At 40.0% G+C, this 26,082-nt stretch overlaps 1 pseudogene; it reads left to right on the plus strand.

Annotated features, from left to right (window-relative positions):
- Positions 1-571: 571 nt before the first annotated feature.
- Positions 572-26,082, plus strand: part of LOC109933194 — a 27,575-nt pseudogene continuing 2,064 nt past the window's right edge.

Raw genomic sequence — 26,082 nt, forward strand, 5'->3', positions numbered from 1 at the left:
TTCATTCCTGATTTGAACCTTGTAGATACTAGACAAGCTCTAGAGAGCCAGGGGGTGAATTAATCATTGTAGCATTTCTAGCTTCTGACCTGCTTTTGTCACCACAATAGTTAAGTGGTTAGTTCAGTTCAGTTTTTGGACAATGGTGACCCCCAGATGTTGCTTGTGGGAGATTCAGTGAATGTCATTGAATGTCAAGGGGCGATGAGTTGATCCTTTGTGATTGGAGATGAACATTGACTGACATCTGTATGGCATGAATGTTACTTGCGACTTGTCATCCCAAGCCTGCATGACATTCATGTTTTGCTGTATTTGGACATAGATGTTTCAATATCTGAAGAGTCGCAAATGGTGCTGAACATTCCCACTCCTGATCTCATGATAGAAGGAAAGTCATTGATGAAGAAATTGAAGATTCTTGGACACTATCCTGAAAAACTCCTGCAGAGATGTCTTGGAGCTGAGGTGACTGACCTCCAGCAATCACAGCTATCATCCTTTGTGCCATGAATGATTGCATCTAGCAGAAAGCATTTCCCCAATTTCTAATAATTATAGGTTCTCCTTGATGCCATACAGTGAGCAGGTTATTGCTAAGATAGTGCTGCTAGATAGCACTGTTGATGACCCCTTTCATTACTTTACCTATGATCAAGAGTACGCTTATATTGTGGCGATTGGCCGGATTGGATTTGTCTTGTTTATTGTGTACAGGTAATTGTTAATGTTGTCAGAATAGATGCGAGTGTTGTCATTGTACTGAAACAGCTTGGCTAGGGATGCAGCAAGTTCTGGGGCACAAGTCTTCACTGTGACTATCAGAATGCTGTCATTGCAGTACCCATTCCCTTCACATTTCTCAATATCACATGGAGGGGATTGTATCAGCTAAAGACTGGTATTTGTGATACTCTGGACCTCTGGAGCAGCAATAGATATTTAAGGGGATATTTCAGAATACACAGAATAATTGTATTCCAATAAGAAAGAAAAACTCCAAAGATCTACCATCTATGATTGACTAAAGAGTTAAAGATGGTATCAAATTTAAAGAAAAAAAAACACAATTATGGAAAGATGGTTTGCTGGTCAGAAAATTGGACAGAAAACAAAAATCAGCAAAGAATGGCTTCAAGATTAAGGAGGGGACAATGTAGAGAATGGGAGAAAACTCAAAATATAAAAATGGATAGGAAGAGTTATAATAGATATCTTAAAAAAAAAGAGCTACCAAAGTGAGCACTGATCCTACAGAATGAGCGTGAGGCATAATTTGGTTGGAAGGTATACAATCCAGAATATTCTTGACAAAGTGGACATGGAAAGAAGAATTCCTTTTCTGGGTCAGTCTAGATCTAGCATTGTTGTAAAATTACGGGTCACTATTTTAGGCCTAAGCTGAATTTCTCTCAGAAGGTTGTGTGACATGTTAACTCACAGTCTCAGAGGTTGGTCAAGGCAGGGTCATTAAATATTTTTAAGATAGAAGTAGATTGATTCTTGTTCAGCATTGGGGTAAAGGTTATTGGGGATAAATGAGAAAATGGATTTTGAAACATAAACAGATCAACCATGATCTTACTGAATGGCTGATTAGGCTCAAAGGGCTGAATTGTTTACCTATACTCCTGTTTCATATGTACCAGCTTTTTTTGCCCAATGTTTTCATACATTTGTAAGGACCTGCATCATGTTAAAACATGAGCTTGAATATTATTAAGAAAATGATACATTTGTCTGCAATTTTCATTTTGATACTCACATATGGAATTTTAAGCACATTCCTTTGGTTATCATAGAGCTATATTGTCAATAGAAAAACACTCAAACCTTGTGTCAGATGTATAAAATTGAATCAATCCATTGCATCAGGAAATGCATCTGTCTTCATGTCATATCACCCTGTTTGTCAGCTATCACCTCACTTTAATGAAAAAAACAACACAACCACTGCCAAATCTGTACTAAATATATGAGCAGGAGATAGCATTATTAATGTTGTTCACAGCTGTAGAATCAGGGACAATGAACTGGTGATTCAAGCCTACCAACAGCTCATATTGCTTTATTTCATTTGCTTGGTAAAGTGCTGTATCAGTTGCAAGATACAACACCACACAGAATTCAGATGTAATAGGACTGTTGAAAGGATAAACTATATCCATGTAGATCACACTTCCCCAACACCCCCAATATCTTCCCCTAACATGGAATTGGCAGGGGCTGGTGATATGTTTGCAGTCAGAAGCTTGTCAATGGCTAGAGTTTATGTTGTACATCTTTGAAATCTACAGAATGTTTTGGGAATTCCAATGGATAGTTTTGGATATATAACACAACCATTTATGTTCTTAATTTGCCTATTTAAAATAAAAAGCAAAATCAGAGACCAGTGGCAGTTTGAAAAATGCACAATACTTACATACATTCAACTGCTGAAATTGTTTATGACTCTGGCTGTGGATCTCTAACCTTAAAGAAAATAAGAATTATTTTCTGTCGGATTATTGATGTACTTGAAATTCTTTTGTATAGGAAATTTTTGCAAAAGATTTGTCATATCTGTCAGGATTTAAATATGTGAAAATTTGACAACATTATCAAGCAAAATAGATGCCCACACTAAGAGACTGATTTTATTTTACTTTAGCATTATCATCATCTATCTGATGACACAAGTGCTGCTATTAAAGTGTATTTCAAGGTTAATTAGATTTCTCACTGCTAATGTGCATTAAATGCATTTTAATAGGCTACTCAATTTTCAAATGTGAAACTACACATAAATGAGAGAATGCTTTAGCTACATGCACATGTTTTTTTTAAGAATTCTTATCAGATCATCTTCAATAGAAAAAGGTATCTTCGTATTTTTAATGTGGATTATTTATGAATAGAGTAACTCAATACCAGTCAAGCCATTCTCTACCTCCTAACCCTCCTGTGAAAGGCTAATGACAACCAAGACAGGATAATTAACACACAGCAATTCCCTTACTGCATTTACTGAATTATTCAGAACATTAATGACAGCTCTAAACTCAACATGTAGTCAACATTGGTATGGAGTGTTTAAATATTCAGAAACTACACTGAGACTCCAATTAATTGGATCAGACCATCTGTAATGGCCTTAATTGCAGTTCTGGCACTTTCCGATGATCAGCTTGTTACAGTTCAGGCTTTCCCCCAGTTCTCTTTATTCATGTTCACTATGCCCAGATTCTTTCTATATTTATAGGCATTTTTAGTCAATCTGTTTAGAGATGTAATGACATATTTCTGGAGCAGGTGGGACTTAAACCTGAATTTTCTGGCCCAGAAAAAGGAACATTACCACTATGTCACAAAAGCCAAAATTGAAAGTAAATTATATTGCATCAGGGCTCACACAGGATGTGAATTTACTATCACTCATACATGTGTTCATTAAATGCCCCAAAGCAAGAATTATATACCTAAACCAACAAGCCACATGTCAAGACTAACTTGCATTTATATATGGCCTCTAATGTCATGAGATGCACATAACTGGGTCAAGCAAAAATTTGGCATCAACCCATAAGATCCTAAAACCATAAGATATAGGAGCAGAAGTATGCCATTCAGCCCATTGAGTTCACTCTGACATTCAATAAAGTCAAGGCTGATCTGATAATCCTCAAACCCACTTTCTTGCCTTTTCCCTATAACCCTTTACTCCTTTACTGATTTAAAACATTTGTCCATCTTGACCTTCAATATACTTAATGAGCAAGAAAAATGGATGAGGCTTTGTCACACAGGTGGCCATTCTTTCTATGTGGGTTGACACCAGCTGAAATGGTTGAGACATCATGACATTCATGTTAAAGGTGGGCTCCTCCAATCTTTCTCTTAAAGTTGCACAATGCATCTGGAAATGCTGACAGGGATGAATTCATTTCTTCTTGCTCTTACACATGTTTTCATGGACAGCTCCTAAGGCTCAGCTATCTAGCAGTGTAGAATTTGAAGCATTCTGTGCCCTCAAATGAGATCATTCCAACTCTATCCCTGTCTCAAGCACCTACTCATAGTCCTGCATGATGTGCTGCTTGTCATGTGACATATAATTATTTTTCTTCTATTTTTTGAATGTCTCAAAATACCTTATAGTCAATTAACATCTGTTCAAGTGTAATCACCTATTGCAATATAGGAAATAGTGGAGATCTGAGGAAGTGCCTGGAGAGGAAGGAATATGTACAAAGTACAGCAGTCAATCAGAGTGCTAGGCTGGAGAATGCTGAGGAAGTCAAAGATGACAGATCACCTTAAACTGGCATGACCCTCACCTTTCCTGATCTAACGAGATGCTGAATCTAGGTCCTAGGCACCAATATCCTATTGTTAACCATCTCTGGTACCTATATATTCTGTGCCTGAGTGCCTCCCTCCACCTCACCTGATGAAGGAGAAGCATTCTGAAAGCTTACCATTTTAAATAATCTTGTTGATCTGTAACCTCGTGTCATGTAACTTCTGATTTTGTCCATCCACTCCAACATCAGCATCTCCACACTTCTGGTCATTTTCTTCCAGAGTGCCCGAGAACCAGAAGCCAGCCCTCCCATATCTTCCTTTCATTTTGTCAATCAAAGCAGGTTTTCCTGCAACTGTTTTGACCCCGATCAGTCCCTTGAAATAGGGATCCTTCATTGACAGAGAGCAGGTCATCATACTCACACCGTGAAAAATATTATGCTCAGTTTGGACACTACACTCGAGGAGAAATTTGAAGACTTTGGTGAAGTTAGTGAAAAGATACACTGGAATGGTATTAGGGCTAGGGATTAACATTATGTGGATTACCTAGAGAAGTTGGGGTCATTATTCTCAGAGCAGAGAATGTGAAGGGGGAATTGATGGAAGTGATTAAAATCAAAAGGATTTAGATAGAGCAAGCAAAAAGGAATTGTTTTTAATGGTCTCAGAGTCTACAAGCAAAGGGCTCTGAATTAGGGCAATTAGCAACTGAATCAGGTTCAAAATTAGGAAAACATTTTTATGGAACAAGTGGTTGAAATGAATTGCCTGATTGGATGGGGATCACAGGTTCAAACGTAACCCTTAAAAGGATATTGATAGATGAATGAAGGAGAAAACATTACAGTGATGTGGGTAAAGAGCAAGAGAGTAGGACTAAGTGGAGATAACAAGGTGTACAGCTGGATGAACGCAGCAGGCCAGGCAGAATCAGAGGAGCAGGAAAGCTGACTTTTCGGGTCTGGACCCTTCTTGAGACTAAACGGATTGCATCCAGCAGACTCAATGGAACAAGTGATTTTTTTGTGAGTATTGTTTAAAGAGAAGTGTACTTGCCTAGTGTCATAACCAAAGTGCTTTTGTGATGAACTTTGACCTAGAAGCAGTACCGTAAAGAAAATCTGTAAAATCAGGCCTACTCCAGGATCATTAGTTCAGGGATTATTGCAATCCCAGCACTGGGACTGCTTTTGATAGTCACTGCTCCTGACGGCACACTATGATTGAAGAGCCATCAACCCCCTGATGGATGAAGCTGTTGGAGGTAGGACATCCTACTGCCAATGGCGAGAGACAGCTTCATGACTTCAGACAACTTATTATTGGGACTATTTGAATAATGTCATGTTTTCCAGGTTCAGCACAGCCAGGCTCGCTCCCAACTTTCCATCTGGACATAACGGCTTCCATCTCCTGGTAAAGTACAAGTCATTGTCTTCAGTCCCAGGTTAAAACTCCATGCCCTTGCCACAGTTTCCATCTGTCCCTTCTTCATTTTCCTCCAACCAAACTGTTCTTTATAACTATGTCATTGATATCAACATAAACAACAACGTCAAACTGCTTACCCTCCTTCTTTAGAATATCCTACAGCCATTCCATAATATCCTTGACATTGCCCACAGGGAGGCAACACACCATCCTGAAATCTCATCAATGGCTACAGAAATGCCTGATTGTACTACTCACTATTGAGTGACCTACCACTATTGTTCTTCATTCCTTTTGACTCCTCCCTTCAGTTGCATTTGTAACTCTCACTGTGAAGATGCTTGGGTTTTCGCAAACTCATTCCACTGTTTATGATTGGCCTTGACCTGTGCCTATCAGAGATGCTCAAGATGGTTGGCACCTTCACAACTGCTTCTCCTTCAGTTTGGGCATTCTTAGATAAGAAATTCCAATGTGTCAATGGTGTATTTTATATTTTCAGGGAGTTATTGAGGACATCCTTCAAGAGTCTTTTTCTGTCCTCCAGGTCACCACAGCCATGACAAAGTTTAGAGTAAACAGCTTTTGTTTTGGAAATCTTATGTTATGCATGTGGACAAAGTGTTCTAACCAATGCAGTTGATTGACCAATGGCTAGATACTCAAGATGTTGGTCTGAGAGAGGACACTAGTATTGGAGCACCTATTATCATTCTTAAATTAAACCCTGAAAGCTTGGCCCTGGAGTTAATGTTTTGGATCTGGTGACCCTTCCTCAGAACTAAGGAAGGGTCACTGGACTGGAAACGCTAACTCTGATTTTTTTCTTCTCAGATGCTGCCAGACCTGCTGAGCTTTTCCAACAACTTCTGTTTTTGCTGTTCTTGTTGAAGATAATGAGGATATCAAGAAGGACTGGAGGTTGAAGAAGGGTAGCAGGAATGCAGTGGTGGCAAAACCTGACCTTAGGTAAGCGCATATTAAGACCTACAGATGACTGAGGACCTAGCCAGCCTTTTCCCATGCATTTTGTCTAAGAAGGTTGTGCTTTCCCTTTCAAACCATAAAACAAAACTGAAAAGCTATTGAAATCTGACCTGCAGAATTTTCCTACATGGCACTGTTTGTGTGGTGACAATAGTAATTATTATTTAAGCTTTCAATGCTTTAACTTGCTTGTGGTGACATTAATTGCATAAATCAAACATTGCTATAGTAGTTGGGTCACCCATGTTCTATTCAGGCACATATCTGAATTTACTCATTTTCATATGGATCCAACAAAACACACAGAGAGGTATTATAGGAATATATGGTATAGGAATGCTCATCTGTTAACAATGAAGATTTCAATTTTTGCTGTTACCATTGCACCTTTGGAAAAACTAGGTTCAATGAGCATCAAGGAGCCCGAGCAAAACAAGAGTGCAAATCAGGGGAACCTCCCCTCTTGTTGGCATCATACCTGGCACAAAGGAAGATGGTTGTGGTTGTTGGATGTCAGTCATCTCAGCTGCAGGACTTCTCCATAGGTGTTCCTCCACATAGTGTCCTAAGCCCAACTATCTTCAGCTGTTTCAACAATGACCTTCCCTCCATCATAAGGTCGGAAGTGGGGAATATTTTAGTGACTAACTCACTTCCTGACTCCCCAAAACCTATCCACTATCTACAAGGCACAAGTCATGTGTGTGATGGAATACTCCCCGCTTGCACAGATAGGTGCAGCTCCAAAAACACTCAAGTTTGACACCATTCAAAATAAAGCAGCCCACTTAATTGGCACCACATCCGCAAACATCCGCTCTTTCCACCGTCAAAACTCAGTAGTAGCAGTGTGTACCAACACCAAGATGCAATAATCACTATCATCTATAATGGCAGCAGATACATAGGAACACCACCACCTGCAAGTTCCCCTCCAAATCACACACCATGCTGACATGAAAATATGTCATCGTTTCTTGACTGCCGCTGGGTCCAAATCATATAACACCCTCCTGAAAGACATTGTAGATGTACCTACTCTAAATAGATGTCAGCAGTTCACGCAGGATGCTCACCATCACCTTCTCAAGGGCAACTACGGATGGGCAATAAATATAACCCAGCTAACAACTCCCATATTTCATGAATGAATAAAACAAAAGGAAATGAAGGGATCATGTAGTTTGAGAGCAGTTCTGCAAGGGATTAACATGGCGAGAGATCAGTCCAGGACAAATACGTGAAACAAATATGTGAAATGTACTGAAGAGCTAAGCGTAACTTAATGGGAGATTTTCCTGGATCTGCAGTTTTCATTCTTGCTGGCTAATCATGGCAAGCCTAAGAGGTTTATAATGGTACTAGTAATGGATGCATGAAGCCTATGGAAATTTACAGACCCTACCTAAAGAGGAAATACTTGGAAGTACCATATAGTTTTAAGATGCAGTGTTTGGGAAATTATAAATAGAGTTAAAACATTATATTGCATATCTGACTTGATGTAGAATCTGAAATTTAGTCCTGTATTTTTCAGTTTGTCTGTGTGGGAGGCAGTGCAAACCGGATGAAAGCTTCTGCACAGTTCATGCATATAGAACTTGGACTAAATGAAAGTGACAGTGATGTACTGGATATTTGTGCAGGAACTGACAGATACAATATGTACAAAACTGGCCCTGTATTGTCCATAAGTGTAAGTATGCAGAGTGTTTTGAAATGATTTGATGGATAAATTTCCTTAACATTTGGGTATTCCTGCCCTGCTGAAACAGTTTTAGTAATTTCTTCTCTATGAGGAAATTCAGGTAGAAGCTTTTACTGCCTAACCTCGTCATTTAAATATCTTCCTCGGGTTTTCACATGAGGCTGAGCTTCCCACAATCTGTTCACCAAATTACTAAGTGTTGGCCTGATTTGAATACATCAAAGTAAAAGCTGGAAATGAAGCAAATCAATGTTGTCTGAAGCTGAACCCAGGATAAATTAGATGTGGTCCAGTGAGATCATAGAATCCCTACAGTGTGGAAACAGGTCTTCAGTCCAACGTTTCCACACTGACCCTCAGAGCATCCCACCCAGACCCATCCCAATTAACCCAGCTAATCTACATATTCCTGAACACTATGGGCAATTTAGCATGGTCAATCTATCTAGCCTGCACATCTTTGGACTGTGGGAGGAAACCAGAGCACCTGGAGGAAACCCACACAGACACAGGGAGAATGTGCAAACTCCATATAGACAGTCGTCCAAGGGTGGAATCAAGCCCGGGTCCCTGGCACTGTGAGGCAGCAGTGCTAACCACTGAGCCACCATGCCACCCTCAATAGTTGCAGAGTTGCAATAGTTCTCATGGTCACATGTTTAAAAGAGTGTCTGAAGCTTTTGAAATAGAAAAGGCTGATGATCTTTGAATTCGCATTTCTGCATGTAGGAAATTATTGTGAAAAGTTTATTTTTAAATATCCTGCCTAGAAACAGCATTGCTTGCTTCAGATTGTTCTTCACAGGATGAGATTATTTGTTGCTATTCAGACATCCCATCACATTACTGTTAGCACTTCACAGGAGCACATGCAATAAGACACTTCTGTTTTCTTTCAAGTTGGCAATATCATGCAGCTGCAACTCTTAGTAATGTAGTCCTCATCACCACTACCTTCCTTCCATTAGCTGTAGTGGCTTTGCAGGAAAGGAGAGTAAAAACTAAGATTGGTAGACAATCACTCTTTCAAGTTTTAGGAGACAAGAAACAGTGTGGAAGACAGTGGCTGCATGAGGCCAAGGTGGTTAAAGATGGAGATAAGGACAAGAAAAGAAGCATTTGAATCTCTTTTTAATACATTTGCAAGCCATGGATGCTCATTAAAAGGTAACCTCACCAGAATTAAGTGTCCCTTTTCAATCAAGTAATCAGGGAATGAGAAACATTTAACTTTAGATTCACAATTGATTAATTGTGGTGTGCAATACATGAGATAGTCTTACTAGTGGTTTTGGAGTGAGCATGAGCTGTTTTTGCTTCTCTGAGAGTTTTGTTCAGCTACTAAACAAAAGGGGAATTGAAATCAAGTGACAGAGGTGAACTTGGCTTGCCCGACAGAGGGAGGGAGGAATCGAAATGGTAGCCCAGCAAAATTTTATGTTGGGCAGAGGCAGAAAACTGGAATATGCAGAAAAGATCAGTGTTGAAAGTAGGTCAGCATGATTGTGGGAAATCAGCTGTTATACAGGGAAGGTTAATGGTGAAGTCCTGAAAGTTGAAGATAACGGAGGGAAGGTCAAGGATGATGGATGGCAGGCCAAGGATAGAGGAAAATTCAAGAGTTAATGATAGCCGATCAAAGTAATGGGTGAATGGGTAGAAAGCAATGCAGGGGTGTAGGAGTGAGGATGGAGGGAAGATCAAAGATTATTGAGGCAGCATACCAGTGATAGTTTCCAGTTTCAGATCCACTCCATGAGTGTTCATAATCATGGCTGTGTGGAAAAGTGGAGAATCTGTAGTGAATCATGAGGATGGAGTTGACCATGGATAGTGACTGCGGTGTGGCTGATGCTGAGTATAGGGAACCCCATTGGTCCTTGGGGTCAGAACTGGAAACAAGGCTTTCTGATGCTCTCTCTGGGAATCAGTAGTTAATGCCATTCCTGATGGCTTGGAGGGGATCTTGCAAGGAGAGTCACTGAACTGTGAGGCCATGCTTTGTCTGCATTTAGGCATTGCCACTTCTGTATGGGTGGCAACAGATCCAGGGATCACCAGGTGGAGAGGGGATGGCAGTTCTCAAAACCTCCCCTTGGACAATGTTATCATCCTGGACCAGACTCCAAATTTATGTTATTATCTGGCTAAGCACCAGTAACTTTTATATTTAAAGTAGACTATGTTTGAGATCCATGGGACAGACTGAGCAGATAAAGCCACGTGGTTTTATTCAAACAACAATAAACTTTACTAGACAATTTAAAAATAATAATAAAATGTACAATACATTCCCAGCACTTTTCCTGAGCTCTGACTTCAACTCTTAGCTGCCTACTAACTCCTAAAATTTCTCCCTAAGTTCTAACAACACAGAACCATTTCACTGAGTACTCAACTCCAGACTCTGTGCAGTTCAGCTGCCTTTTCAACAGTACAGCAAACGGCAGCACTGCCTAACATGGAGGTGATATCTTTCTCTGTCTCTCTCACAAAATGACTTTTCTAACTGCCTGTAATTTCAGTCATCCTTGAACTGTCTTGAGTGACATATTGAAAACATTGCAATAAACTTCATACCCTATTACTGGAGAGAATTGAATATAGCCACCTTGCAACATTTGGAACTGTCTACTCCAGGAATGCTACCATTCACAGATGGCTGAGTTGCACAACACAAAATATGCTTTCCAATAGAAGGGTTCATCAGAAGAATATGAATAATGCTTGTAGCTTGCAAGGAATGACTGACTGTACATTGCCCTGTAAATGTTGTGCCTGGACCTTAGACCCCATGAGATAATGACAGGCTTCCAGCCTGCTCCATCTCATGATTCATCTCACATTTCATGCACGAGTACCCAATTGTATGGCTGACATGTGATCGCCACAAGAGCTAACCACTTCTGGTCCCACCAATGACAACCTCACCTCTACCAGATGCTTCTGTCTCCATGAGACTGATAAAATGGAGGAAAGTATTTTAGGGCAGCACACATAAGTAATCACAAAGAGAGGGACCAACTAATCATAATGTAAGATGCTGGGTTAACGCTACCCTTCATCTGAGTGCTGGAAACACATGAAACTTGTGGAAGTCAACAACTTTCAATGCACTTTTTGAAACACAAAACCTAAAAAGGTCAGTGCCTAACCAAGTAGTTAGGTATTGTATAAGATTAAAAGAAAGAGTTTATACAGTTGTCAGGGAAAGTAGTAAACCTGAGGATTGAGAGAAGTTTAGAATTCAGCAAAGGAGGACCAAGAAACTGCTTAGGAAAGGAAGGAAATGAGAGAAATACAAACTTCTTTAGGTACTTCAAAGGGAAACATTTGGCTAAGTCACCTGAGTCAGAGGAGTTCATAGTGGAGAATAAAGAAATGACTGAAAGGATAAATGATTACTTTGTGTCTGTCTTCACCGAGAAAGATTTTAAAAATCTCCCAAAATTAGAGATCCAAGAGACTGGAAAGAATAAGGAATTGAAGGAATTTATCATTACAAGTAAAAAGATTGTGTTGGAGAAATAAAATGAAGGCTGATGAGCCCTCAGGACCTGATATTCTACAGGTGGACTTGAATGTTATAGCCTATGGCAAGATATGTGGCAGAATCGGGCAACAAGTGGGGAAAGGTGCATCTCAAAATCAGGAGGAATTTATGCATTCTTTTATGCTTTTCATAAGTGGTTTGGCGATATTCTTGCTAGGCAGTGACAAGATGTCAATTGACAGGGATTAGCATTTGTTAAGTGTCTTGTTAACAGACAAATTCACCTCATGTTGGAATAGGTGTGAGTGACTGAGGAAGCTATTACAGCCTACAATGAGAGATATAGAGCATGAGCCTTGGTAGGAGGTGTGTACAGTGCTGGAGATAGGTTGTGTGTGAGGTATCGGAGAAGATAGTGGCACTTACACTAATGGAAAATAGTAGAGCATTGACCTTCTTCCTACATTGTTGGGCATTCTTCCAGATAGTGAGACTTCCTCAAGTCAATTGGCAATCACACATGAGGCTGGCATGGTCTGGTGTTGCGGCCTCCACTGCTAGTCTTTGTGGAAAATAGAATCCTGCCTCTGCGCCACACTGTCCAGCAAGACATCTCGTGCTCTGCCCACAAAGTGGGTGTCAATTTCCCCCTGTCTGCTACGTCCTGGATAAACGTCAATAACTCTGAAGGGCAGCTCTGGACCGACAGCCTTTGTCCAGGTGCACAACAGCCTTTTCAAGATGACAAGAGCACAAAGAATGCAGGTGAGTGGCATTTTGTTCTGGGAATGGTTTGTGGTAAGTCAGGATAGAAATTGGATGTGAAAGATGTCATAGCAATGTATTAGATAATTAATGAGGTATGTATAATGAAATATAGCAAGAAAAGTTGGTGGGCGTCTCAATAAGAAAACCTCAAAAAATTTAATACAACTCAGTCTTGTCTGGAAAAATAAGATTCAGTCCTATATTCCTTAAGTGTTGGAAAAGGTGGATATGAAGATAATGGATGCGTTAGTCATCATCTTCCAAAATGCTGTAGTTTCTGGAATAGTCCCTGCCAATTAGAAGGTGGCAAATTTGGGGAACTACAGACCTGTTGGTGTTACATTTATCTAGCAATAAATGCTAGAAGCAATTGTAAAAGTCGTGTTTAATGGACACTTGAGTAGTAATCATCTGATTGGGCATAATTGGCATAGATTTGCGAATGGAAAATTCTATTTGATGAACAGAATGGAGTTTTTCGATGATGATATGAATAGAATTGATAAAGCGAAGTCAATGGATGTAGTGTACTTGGATTTTCAGAAGGCTTTTGATAAAGTCCCCCACAGGAGGTTGGTTTGCAAAATTAAAGCACATGGGCTAGGAGGTAAGAAACTGTCATGGATTAAGGATTGGTTAAGAGGTCGAAAACAGACAATAGGAATAAATGGGCCATACTTGCATTGGCAAGCTGTTTCTAGTGGGGTCCTGCAAGGATTGATTCTTGGGCTCCAGCTCTTCATAATATAAACCAATAATTTAGATATTGCTAAATGTAGAAACACCAAGTTTGTGGATAGCACAAAGCTAAGTGGCAATGTATGCTGTTACGAAGATGCAAAGTGGTTTCTAGAGGGTTTGGATAGACTTAGTTTTTGGCAAGAAAATAGCAAATGGAATATAATGTGGAAAAATGTAAGGTTATCCACTTTCGTAGGATGAACAGATGTACGAAGTATTTCTCAAATGGCAAGTGATAAATGTGTTAAATAATAAGCCTGTCAAATATGGTCTCAGCAAAGCCCTGTGCAACTGTAGTAAGACTGTAAAACTAAGTACTCACAGTGAGTCAATTATTTTTTAAAGAAGTGCAAGTGTGATACCATGCAGTACATCACACTGTGAGTCTACCAACTACGTATCCTCAAGGCACTCCTCTGAAGTGTTGAAAGCTGGACAACTCAGAGTCCTTGGAACTCATTCCATCAGCATATAGTCATTGCTGAGAAAACAACATTTGTGCTGGATCAGCCACATTCACTGGTTTGTGGATTGCTGAATACCCAAAGTCCTTCTGTATGGTGAACTGACCACTATCTCATGACCTCCTGGGTATCTGAATCTATACTTCAAAGGACAATAGCAAGTGGAATACAAAGATCTGATATTTACACTGATAACAGGGAGATGTGGCTGACAGCTATGACCTTTGCAGGCTGACTGCAAGGACAGTGGAAGAGGTAGAAAGTTCAGCTCCTGAGAAACATAGAATCCCTACAGTGTGGAAACAGGCCCTTCAGCCCCACAAGTCCGCACCGACCCTTGGAGCATCCCACCCAGACCCATCCCCCTAATCTACACATTCCTGAACACTACAGGCAATTTAGCATGGCAAATCCATCTAACCTGACTGTGGGAAGAAACCGGAGTACCCGGAGGAAACCCACACAGACATGGGGAGAATGTGCAAACTCCACACAGACAGTCGCCCAAGGGTGGAATCGAACTCGAGTCCCTGGCACTGTGAGGCTGCAGTGCTAACCACTGAGCCACCTTACCACCCCTACACAGAGTATACCAAATCCCGCATCTTCTCAGTCTAGTGTCTTCATCTTCAGCTGATACAAGAGACTGCCATGCCAGAGTGGGTTTTCTGAGCCACACCAGTCAATGGTTTGCACAGAGTTGATCACCATCGCACAAACCAATATTTTACAAGATAGAAGGTGCCACAAATTATCAGGACCACTGATTTCTCAGTGGGAGCATACATTGGGATCAAGGAATACTGGGGAGGATGCTCAGGATTTGGCAGCCGTGGATAGGTGTCCCAAAATCTCATAATACCTTTTGAGAGCCCTGGAATCGGGGAGCACTGGAGGGAGGTTCCAACGTTTTGGAGGATTGGTCTTGAGAAATTAAAATGTTAACTTGGGGCTCCTTGGAGCAGCCCCTAAATCTGGGAGAGTCATTTATGTGATGGGACATCATAGCATTGGTAGAAAATTGTTTGTTACAGAAAATTAAAACATAGACGTAGAACAGATATTTCAGAACATTTTATTATGTTGTTTATAAAATTATTATATTCTGTAGATAGTTTAATCCTATGATATGTAAGTTGCACATCTTCAATGTAAAGGTTAACATTTAAATTATTTCCATTTTTAAAAACTTGATCATTTGTGTTTAGTTGCTTTCAGCGTTATAATTTAATGGTGCTTTGTTTCTAAGTATATATAAACAGGTTAGAACAAGGTGGATGCATATAAATTTTAATCACTCAATAGCCAGGTAGGTGTATTTTATATTTTCATTTTGTTTAAAAGCACATTTTAAACATTAAAATTTTGGCTATTGGTCATAGGCAAAATGTTCTTCAAAAAATATTCAATATAGCTTGATTCTTTCCACACTATACTATTACTTGAACAATTATTTACATGGGGAAATAACATTACAAATGGTTCATTTTGGCAGTTTCAATGATAAACACTGACATTATAATATTATCATAAATCAAGGCGGAAAATAACGTTGTTTACAGAAAGTACATGTATTACACTAGATTTTTAATGAAATGCATTAACATTGTCTTTTTTGTTATTAAAAATAACTGTTTCATATATATTAGCCTTGTTACACTCCATAGATAGTTTGTTCTCCTGTGTTGTGGGTGTAATTTTGTCAAGGGTTCGATGGAAAACACATTGACATGCCAAAACTCGCTTTCTGCCAAACATCTGTTAAAATTTCAGGGGCGAGGCAGGAAATGCCCAAAGGAAATTCAGCCACCATGTTTCAATTTGTATCTACTGACTTTGATGCTTCAGAGGTTAGGATATGAATAAGAGAGAATTATGAAACAGAATTTGCTTTACTTTTCCTTGTTTTCTGATAACAAGGGCTAAATGAAGAAAATATTGATTCAAATCCATTTAAATGTTTGCAGCATGGAATGGGCGTGCCATCTATATCAATCATGCTTCATGAACTTATCAAATTACTTCACCATGCCAAGTGCCATGATGTCACTATCATACATTTGGGAACATCAGGCGGTATAGGAATGTCAAAAAATGTATTAATCTAGCCCTCACCCCTTTCCCAATATTACCTAAAATTAATTGCAGGGATCTTAAATAAATTAAAGTTTACAAAGCAAGGAGGGTGGGGTATTACCAACACAGTATTCAAATAGTGTATTGTGGAAGTGAGCATGAACAGAGGTTTTGGAACCAGTGAGCTAAGTATAGAGGTGGGTGTTATTAAGATGATGGAAGCAATATTTTCTGATACCTGGGATGATTTCTATATGATTTCAAGCATAGGTGCTACAGACTGAGAAAGTCAGAGACCACAACCAACACTCAGGTAAGTAATACGGAGGGAAAGTCACCAGGGTTCTGTGAAAGGAAAGTGTGAGCAGGTGGGATGGATGGAGAAAAATGTTGCAGAAGCCAAGACTGTCTTTATTGTCATTGTTCCTGTGTACTCCAGCTCCAAGGCCCATAATAGAGTAAATGAGACATGCATTGAACCAAAATCTATCCAAAGAGGAGTGAGGCAATATTATCCGTTGCACACACTCTCTATGATATCGTCATTAATGACATATGGGATGGTTCTATATAAGGATGGCTTTTAATAGTCTGAAAGCATTTCTGAAAATATTGCCTTGTTCCTTTCATGTTGAATTCAAGCAATTAAATTTCCTGAACATCTTGAGCAACATGTTAACTGATAGAGATAGTAGGAACTGCAGATGCTGGAGAATCTGAGATAACAAGGTGTAGAGCTGGATGAACACAGCAGGCCAAGCAGCATCAGAGGAGCAGGAAAGCTGAAGTTTCGGGCCTCGACCCTTCTTCAGAAAGGGATAACTGATAGGATTTAATATTTGGTGCTTTCAAATGTGTTTCATGATCTCAAAGTCTCAACAAAGTTGTCAAAACTACTGATTTCAAACTTAAACAATCTTCTGTCTCATTGTTCATTAAATTTTGTACCTGGGGGTTTTGATACATGCTATACATAATATGTACAGAATTCTTATAGCATTGCTAAAAAAGGATGAAGGACAATTTGCCCTTTCTTGTCTTTCTGCAATGACAGCAAAATCTCAATGCAAATTCAGATTGTGTCATACAAGAAACATGTTAAAACAACTTTTAAGAATGCTAGTGAACGTCATTTGACCTGCTGCCCTGACTTGAGCTAACTAATACTACACTTCGATGGTTATGAATTGAGGTTTCCTTGACTGTCCAGTGAGCTGGGCATCAAACCTCCATGATATGATCCAAACATGTATGTATCTAGACTGCAATCGCTTCAAAGCCAATACAGTTTGCTTGAAATTCTGTGATCAGAATGTTCTAAAAATGGAGTCTGACCAGGGTTTTCTACAACCAAACCATCCCATCTTTCCCTTTGTATTTCATAGAGTCATAGAGACATAGAGCTGTACAGCATGGAAATGGACCCTTCGTCCAACTCACCCAGGCCGACTAGATATCCTAAATTAACCTAGTCACATTTGCCATCATTTGGCCTATATTCCTCTAAACCCTTCCTATTCATTAAACTATTGTAACTTCTTAAAAGAAAAGGAGAACTAGCTGGAAAAAAATCAGCAGGTTAGGCAGCATCTGTGAGTCTCATCCAGAATTTTCTATTTTTATCTCAGATTTCTAGCATCTGCAGTGTTCTGCTTTCTGATTCTTGTAAATTCCTATCCTGTATATGAAACATGCTGGATAGTGCATTTCTTTTATCTCTATTCTCCTTTCTGACAATCAATTATCTGCTCTGTTTCCCTGCATTACAATGCTGGATACATTTCAAAAGTACTTCATTTACTGTGAGTATATTGGGAAGATCTGATTTTGTGAAAGACACACCACAAATGTTACTCTCTCATTTCTTCTTATACAGTCGTGAAGAAGCCCAGTTATTGGATCTGTGATCAGGGAGTACCAGGAATGTAATAGAGATATTTGCAATCCCTAAAGGGAGTTCCTAGAGCTGCGCATTATTTTTATTATTTCATGGAACCTGGACAGCACTGGCCAGGCTAGAATCTATTGCCCACTCTAATCACTATTAAGAAGTTGGTGGTGTGCTGCTTTTTTAAACTGCTGCAATCCCAGGAAATATAGGTATGCCCACATACTGTAAGTGATAGAGTTTCAGGAACTTGAAGCAGCAAAAGTAAAGGAAAAATGATATAATTCCAAATCAGGATGATGTGTACTTGGACAGAAGCATGCAGTTGGCGGTGTTCCTATGCATCTGAAGCCCTTCTAGATGGTAGTCATCAAGGATTTGGAAGGCATAGTCAAAGGAATCTGTGTGAGCTGCTACAGTGCATTGCACAGATTCTACACATTGTTTCCCCTGCACGTTGATGGTAGAGGGAGTGAATTATTTACAATGGTGGATGTATCCAATCAAGCTAGCTACTTTGACATGGATGGTGTTGAGATTTTTTTGAGTGTTGTTGGATCTGCATTCATCCAGGCAAATCCTGACTGTGCCTTGTAGATGTACACAGGTGTTGGGATATCAGAAAGTGAGTTACTCCCTTCACTATTCCAAGCCACTGACTTGCTCTAATTAAGTTCAGTTTCTGGTCAACCTCCAGAATGTTAATAGTGGGAATTTAGTGATGGGAATCACCATTTTGCTGCAGCATCTTGATGCCACACTCGGTCAAATACGGCCTTGATGTCAAGGGCAATCATTCTCACCTCATCTCAGGAGTTGAGCTCTTTTGTCCACATTTGGACCGGGGGTGGAATATGATCAGGAGCTGAGCTGCCCTGGCCTAAGTTCAATGGAATTTGTGATGTGGAGGTTCTGGTGTTGGACTGGGTTGGACAAGGTCAGAAATCACACGACACCAGGTTGTAGTCCAATAGGTTTATGTGAAAACACAAGCTTTCGGAGCATCACTCCTTCTTCAGGTGTTAACGAGAGAGGTTGTATCAGACACAGAATTTATAAGTGTAAGATCAAAGGGTAACACCACTGATGAGGATGTATTAAACAAACCTAAGATGCTGTTAAATCTTTAGTCAGTTAGAAGGTTTTAATTGATTAATATGTATACATAAATCTCCAAATTCCTTTCAAGTCACCGTCCTGAAAGAACTAAAGGTTTTATCAGTGTAAAGAAGAGGTGACATTTTAGGTCAGACAATGCATGTTAGGTGTGAGGCCTGTAAGTGCCATGTGATAACACTATTGTAAGGTTTTGGGATTCACTTTAACTTCAATTGTTAAGTCTTAAATACAATTATTAGCCTTGATTAGTTACAACATCCATTCCAGGTACAAGTATGATTTCACAAGTTTTGTGGAATTTATTAATTTATCATAAAAGTCATAAAAGAAATTATACTTATTGATACAGTAGTTTTCAGTTGATACCCTTGAGACACAAGCTTGTGGTACTGGTTGACTGGGCATAAACCTCTTGTTCTTTTCTGATGAATGAAGTTGTGTTTCTGTCTTTAGTCTTCTTTATCTGTGTACTGAATCACTAAGAATCACCACAGATTAACCCTTACTGGCTACTACACCTTGTGCATGAAACAAAACATCCTGACCTCGAACTGGGTTCCAATGCATAGACAGAAAATGATCAATCTCAGATTATCTGAACTATGTATGCCCCATTCCTGATTGATTTCTTTAAAAGTAAGTGACATCACTTCTTACTATTTCCTGATTCATTCTATGACACAAGACACAGCATCAGAACTAGGCCATTCAGCACATCGAGTTTGCTCTGCCATTCAATGAGATCATGGCTGCCTAATCTGATAATCCTCAGTTCCACTTTCCTCCTTTTTCCCCATAGCCCTTGATACCCTTAACAATTAAAATTCTATCTATCTTGACCTTGAATATACTTAATAACCCAACCTTAACAGCCCTCTAGGGTAAAGAATTCCACAACTCACTGGAGGAGAAGACTCCACGAGTATCTCTATCCTCAATGATGGAAGAGCATAGTACATCCGTGCAAAAGATAAGACTAAAGCTGTCATGGCAATTGTCAGCCAGAAGTGCCAAGTGGATGATCCATCTTAGCCTATTCAAGTGATCCCCAGTATTACAGGCACCAGTCTTCAGCCAATTCAATTCACTCCATGTGATATCAAGAAACAGTTGGAGACACTGGATATTGCAAAGGCTACGGGCCCTGACAACATTCTGGCAAAGGTACTGAAGACTTGTGCTCCAGAACTTGCCGCTTATTTAGCCAAGCTCTTCCAATACTTCCAGTACAACACTGGCACTTACACAACAATGTGGAAAATTGCCCAAGTATGTCCTGTGCATAAAAAGCAGGACATATCCAACCTAGCCAATTACTGCCCCATCAGTCTACTCTCAATCTAGCAGCACCTGCTCAGCAATAACCTGCTCAGTGATGCCCAGTTTAGGTTCTGCCAGGGCCACTCAGCTCCTGACCTCATTACAGCCTTGGTTCAAACATGGAGAAAGGAGCTGAATTCAGAGGTGAAGTGGGAGCAATAGCCCTTGGCATCAAGGCTGCATTCGACTGAGTGTGGCATCAAGGTATCCAGGCTTGGGCTGATAAGTGGCGAGTGACTTCTTGCCACACAAATGCCAGGCTATGACCTTCACCAATAAGAGACAATCTAACTACTGCCCCTTGACATTCAATGGTGTTACCATCACTGAATCCCCACTATCAACTTCCTGGGAGGTTATCATTGACCAGAAACTCAACTGGACTCACTACATAAACACAGTGGCTACAAAAGCAGATCACAGGCTAGGAATATTGCCACGATTAACTCACCTCCTGACTCCCAAAAACCTGTCTGCCATCTACAAGGCACAAGTCAGGAGTGTGATGGAATACTCCCCACTTGCCTGGATGAGTGCAGCCCCAACAACACTCAAGGAGCTTGACACCATCCAGTACAAAGCAGCCCACTTGATTGGCGCTACACCCACAAGCATCCACTTCCTCTATCACTGACACTCAGTAGCAGCGGTGCGTACTATCTATAAGATGCGCTGCAGAAATTTACCAAAAATTCTCAGCAGAAATTCTCATTTCTAAACACACGACCACTTCCATCTAGAAGGACAAGGGCAGCACAAAAATGGAAACACCACCATCTTCAAGGTCCCCTCCAAACGACTCATTATCTAGATTTGGAAGTATATCACCATTCCTTTAGTATCGCTGGCTCAAAATCCTGGAATTCTCTCCCTAATGGTATTGTGGGTCAATCCACAGCAGGTGGACTGCAGCGGTTCAAGAAGGCAGCTGACCACCACTTTCTCAAGGGCAACTAAGGATGGGCAATAAATGCTGGCCATCCAGCGAAGCCCACATCCCACAAATGAATAAAAAAGAATATAAAAAGATTCACAACCCTCTGAGAGAAGGAATTTCTCATCTCTGTCTTAAATGTGCACCTCCTTATTCTGCGCATTTCATCTGGAAAATTTAATCTGAAAAAGTGGTAATGTATGACAAAATGCAATACATTGTAGCTGGTTCTCTCCTACATTGTTATTTAAACTATTAAATATCTCATTTGGTTTTTTGGTTTCAAACTGTGCTTGTTCTTTAGAGTTGGATCCTGGAACTGTGGTCATTACAGGTACAGCAGTAGATTCATTCTTCCAACCTCAGTTTGAACAAGTCGTTCTGGGAAAAATAATTACCCGAAGCACCAAACTGGACGAGGATCTAGCACAAGAATTATTGAACTGTGGTAGTGAGATTGATGATTATCCTATTATCATTGGAAACACTATGTGAACCTATGATTTCTATGAAGGTAATTTTTAAAAATCTATCAGGATATACTTGGCAATCCTGTATGAAACAAGCAACAATCTTTATATAAAATATGATATGACATTTTAACCCTCAATAAGCAATATAGTCCATTATTTCTGGGAATAGCACAGAGAAGGAATATATAACCTAGTCTTGATCAAATGGACAATAGAATTAATTCACTTGAATTTTAAAAGAATTCCTTGCTGATTCAATTTTCACAAGTTAATTGCAAACATTTGACAAAATCATATTTTTTCTTTATTCTAGGGCAAGGATGTTTGGATGGTGCTTTATGCTCATTTTCAAATGATGAAAAAATGGAGTATTTGAAAAAGGCATATAAAGCTGGTGTCAGAAATATTGAAATGGAGTCCGCTGTCTTTGCTGCTATGTGTCACAGCTGTGATCTAAAAGGTAAGCATTGCTTCAAAAGTTATAACCACAGGGTTAACAGACTCACTTTTAACCATTAACTTATGAAAATATAAGAATCTGTTCCTGGTTACTTAAATCTGAAGCCTAAGAGGTTTTCAATAAATTTAATTTCTATGATACATTTGGTTCTTCTTTTCTTCTCTATTGCATAATAATCTTTCAGTTAGCTATTCATAAAGTGCTATTAAATCAAAGCATTAAATTGACTGATTTAAGGACAAAGTATGATTTTGTTTTCTCCGACAATTCCTCAAATTTATTACACAACTTGTGCATGTAAATTATTATTGTGTTTATCAATCTATGGCCAAAATGAAAATTTGATTCCTCATACCAGCAAATAAAAATGAAATGTAACCTTTGATACGAGGTAGAAAGAAACCTTAACAAAAAGAAGAATTTCTGTAAAACCTCAGCAGGTCTGGTAGCATGTGTGGAGAGAAAGCAGAGTTAACATTTCAGGTCCAGTGATCTTTCTTCAGAAAGGAACCTGTTATATAACTGCATTTCAAGCAATTTGTCTTGCATAAGAAACAACTTTAGTTAGGTCTGTTAACAAACTAACGTCACAGAAACATTTGTTTTCAGATTGTAGCTGAAAAATATTACTGTTATCTCTCTAAGCGTAGATATTAAGAGGCAGGTTTTAGATTGTGCCACAGGACAGCTTGGATGCGACAGGTGCAGGGGAACCAGAGGACTCCAAGTGTTGGCTGCGCACCTGCTCCCTACTAAGCTATAGTTTTATGGCTTGTTGCAAATAGATAGCCCTTCCACCCACACCAACCTGTTCCCATATTACAGTGGGTGGGAAGGTATCAGGCAGTCCACCCTCACTTAGACCATCACATTCCCTTAACTCACCAATTAGGGATCACTTAAAATCCTAGAATTACAGAATCCCTACAGTGCAGCACAGGGCCATTTTGCCCATCAAGTCTGCACTGACCGTCCAAAGAGCATCTGACCCAGACACCACCCTCACCCTGTCCCCATAACCCCATATTTACCATGGCAATTCGCCTAGCCTGCACATCTTTGGACTGTTGGAGAAAACCAGAGTGCCCAGCAGAAACCCATGCAGACAGCGGGAGAATGCCCAGCAAAGTCCACACAGACAGTCACCCAAGGCTGGAATCAAAGCTGGGTCCCTGGTGCTGTGAGGCAGCAGTGACAACCACTGTGCCATGGTACCGCCCAGTTAAGGGCCTCAGTTTTCTTGTGTGACAGGGTAAAGTGGAGTCAAAGCGGGAGCCCAGCAATTTTCACCATGCAATTTACTACCAGGCACCCCAGTCACTGTCAGAGTCCCCTTCAAGTGCAGACTCCCTCCTTTAACCCTCCTCAGTTGGCATCTCTAACCTGGCCTCCCAGCCACCTTATCCCTTCCCCCCTACCCTGTGCTGGGACTTCCCAACCAGGCATGTCAAAAACACTACACTTACCTGTGTTGAGCTTCATTGCTTTTCTTCCTTGGAAACTGGCTATAGTCTCAGCAGTGACCACTGTTTGAACCTAGTGTTGTGGGAACTGCAGAGCAGTCAGCCAATCAGGTTGACTGGCAGCTCTCCAAGACAGGACTTCCTCCCAGATAGGACAGAGGTTCCACACTGAATTAATTAAAACTGCTCTCAACATAATGTTGCTGTTAGATAGCCAGTTTATGAATTGGCAGGCACACAATCAATTTTTCAGTTGGGGGTAGCAGGAATACATCACCTTATGAAATCTACATCTATGTTTTAGGCAGCTTGAACTTATTTCATGCCATAGCCTAAGGTTACAGGTTTTGTGCAAAATAATAAAATTCATAGAGTGCACATTTATTTAAAAATATCTTTTTGTACATTGTTTTGAAATAGGAGTAGGAGAAGTCCCATAGACTAAGGAGCTCTTAAAATGAGGACTTCCCATGCAGTTTTATTTGCAATATTAAAGTTCTTCTGGAAAGTGATTTTTAGATAGTCTTCCTATATAGTTTCAATATTTTTATAGCTTTATTGAAGTTGTGGCAGATCTCCTAAAAAGCACATGATGCTTATGCTGACAAGAGGAGTAGAGCTGTCTGTATATTGTCAACTAATGTCACATCTGTACAACATTGCCTGCAAAAGTCTCGCCTGCACAAGGAATATACATGATCTGTCCAGTAAATTAACAAACTGGAAGCTTGGTGAAACACACTTCACTCAGAATACTGAAACAACTCATAAATGATAGTGACCAGGAAGAGAGAAGGCTGCTCCCTTCAGATGTGTGTGACGTTTTATTTGAAATTTCCTGCAACACTCCTCAGGTTACTCTACTTTTCTTAGCTGAGGCTAATAAATTTCCCAGTGAAAGCCACAAAAGATCAAGCACAGCCTTTTTATTGCTCTGAGTCATGCCCAGTCAATGCCAAAACCTGTTGTCAGCTGCACACAGCCCTATACCAATTGTTTTGTTTTTCCCAATCAAATGAATCCATTCTCAACCCCTGACCAACAACCCTTCCAACTTATAACTCCACCCTCAACAGGACCTACCCAAGAATCACTGATAATAAAACAGCAGCTAAGAATTAGATAAGTAAAGTCATTGAGTCAGACAGCATAGAAACAGTCCCTCCTACCCAACATGTCTATGCTGACCAAAGACACTGAACTACACTAATTCCATTTACCTGCACTTGGTCCAGAGCCTATTATACCATGGCATTTTAAATGCTCAATTCAGAGGTTTCTTAAATGTTATGAGAATACCTGCCTCCACCACTCACTCAGGCAGCACATTCCATATATCTATCACCCTTTAGATGAAATTTTTTTCAGATCTCCTCTAAACCACTTACTCCTCACCTTAAACTTGTGCCCTCTGGTATTAGATATGTCTGCCATGCAGAAAAGATTCTCACAAATTACCCTGTCTATCCCTCTCATAATTATGTAAAGCTCAATCAGATACTCCTCTCAGCCTTCTCTTCTCCAAGTAAACTAACCCAGCCTATCCGGTCTCTCCTCATAACTGAGACTTTTCATCCCAGGCAACATCCTGGTGAATTTCCCCTGCACTCTCTCCAGTGCAATCACTTCCTTCCAATCATGTGGCAACCAGAACTGTACACAGCATCCTGTACACCTTCTTTCCTACCTAGTCTACTTGTGCTGATGGGATCAATTGACTTGTACACCAAGATCTCTTTGTTCCATAGTACTAGTTACCTACCAGACATCGTATATATTTTTTTTTAATGAGGCCTCCCAAAATACATCACCCCACACTTATCATAACTAAATTCCATTTGCCATTATTCTGCCCAATTTACAAATTGATCAATATCAGACTGTAGCTTGAGACTATCCTCCTCACTATCAACAACACCACCAATTTTCATGTCATCTGCAAACTTACTAATTATACCTTCAACATTCACACCCAAGTTGTTAATGTGCATAAACTGATCCCAATGGTACACGGCTGGTCGTGGGCTTCCAATCACAAGAACCAACAATCCACCATCACCCTTTGCCTCCTGTTTACAAACGAATTTTGGATCCAGTTTGTTAACTTGCCTTGGATTCCATGGGCTTTTACCTTTTGGACCAGCCTTTCATATGGGACCTTGTCAAAGGTCTTACTGAAGTCCATGTAAACCACATCAACTGCACTATACTCAACAATATATTTAGTCATCTTTTCAAAAACACTCAATTAAATTAGTTGGACAGTATCTCCCTCTAATTAATCCCTGTTGGCTATCTTTGATCAATCCTTGCCTTTCTAAGTGCTCACTTATCCTGCCCCTCAGAATTCTTTCCAATAATTCCCCTATCACTGATATCAGGCTAGAGATAGCAGGAACTGCAGATGCTGGAGAATCTGAGATAACAAGGTGCAGAGCTGGATGAACACAGCAGGCCAAGCAGCATC

The sequence above is a fragment of the Rhincodon typus genome, chromosome 7, assembly GCF_021869965.1.
Source record: "Rhincodon typus isolate 14 chromosome 7, sRhiTyp1.1, whole genome shotgun sequence".
Classification (NCBI taxonomy): domain Eukaryota; kingdom Metazoa; phylum Chordata; class Chondrichthyes; order Orectolobiformes; family Rhincodontidae; genus Rhincodon; species Rhincodon typus.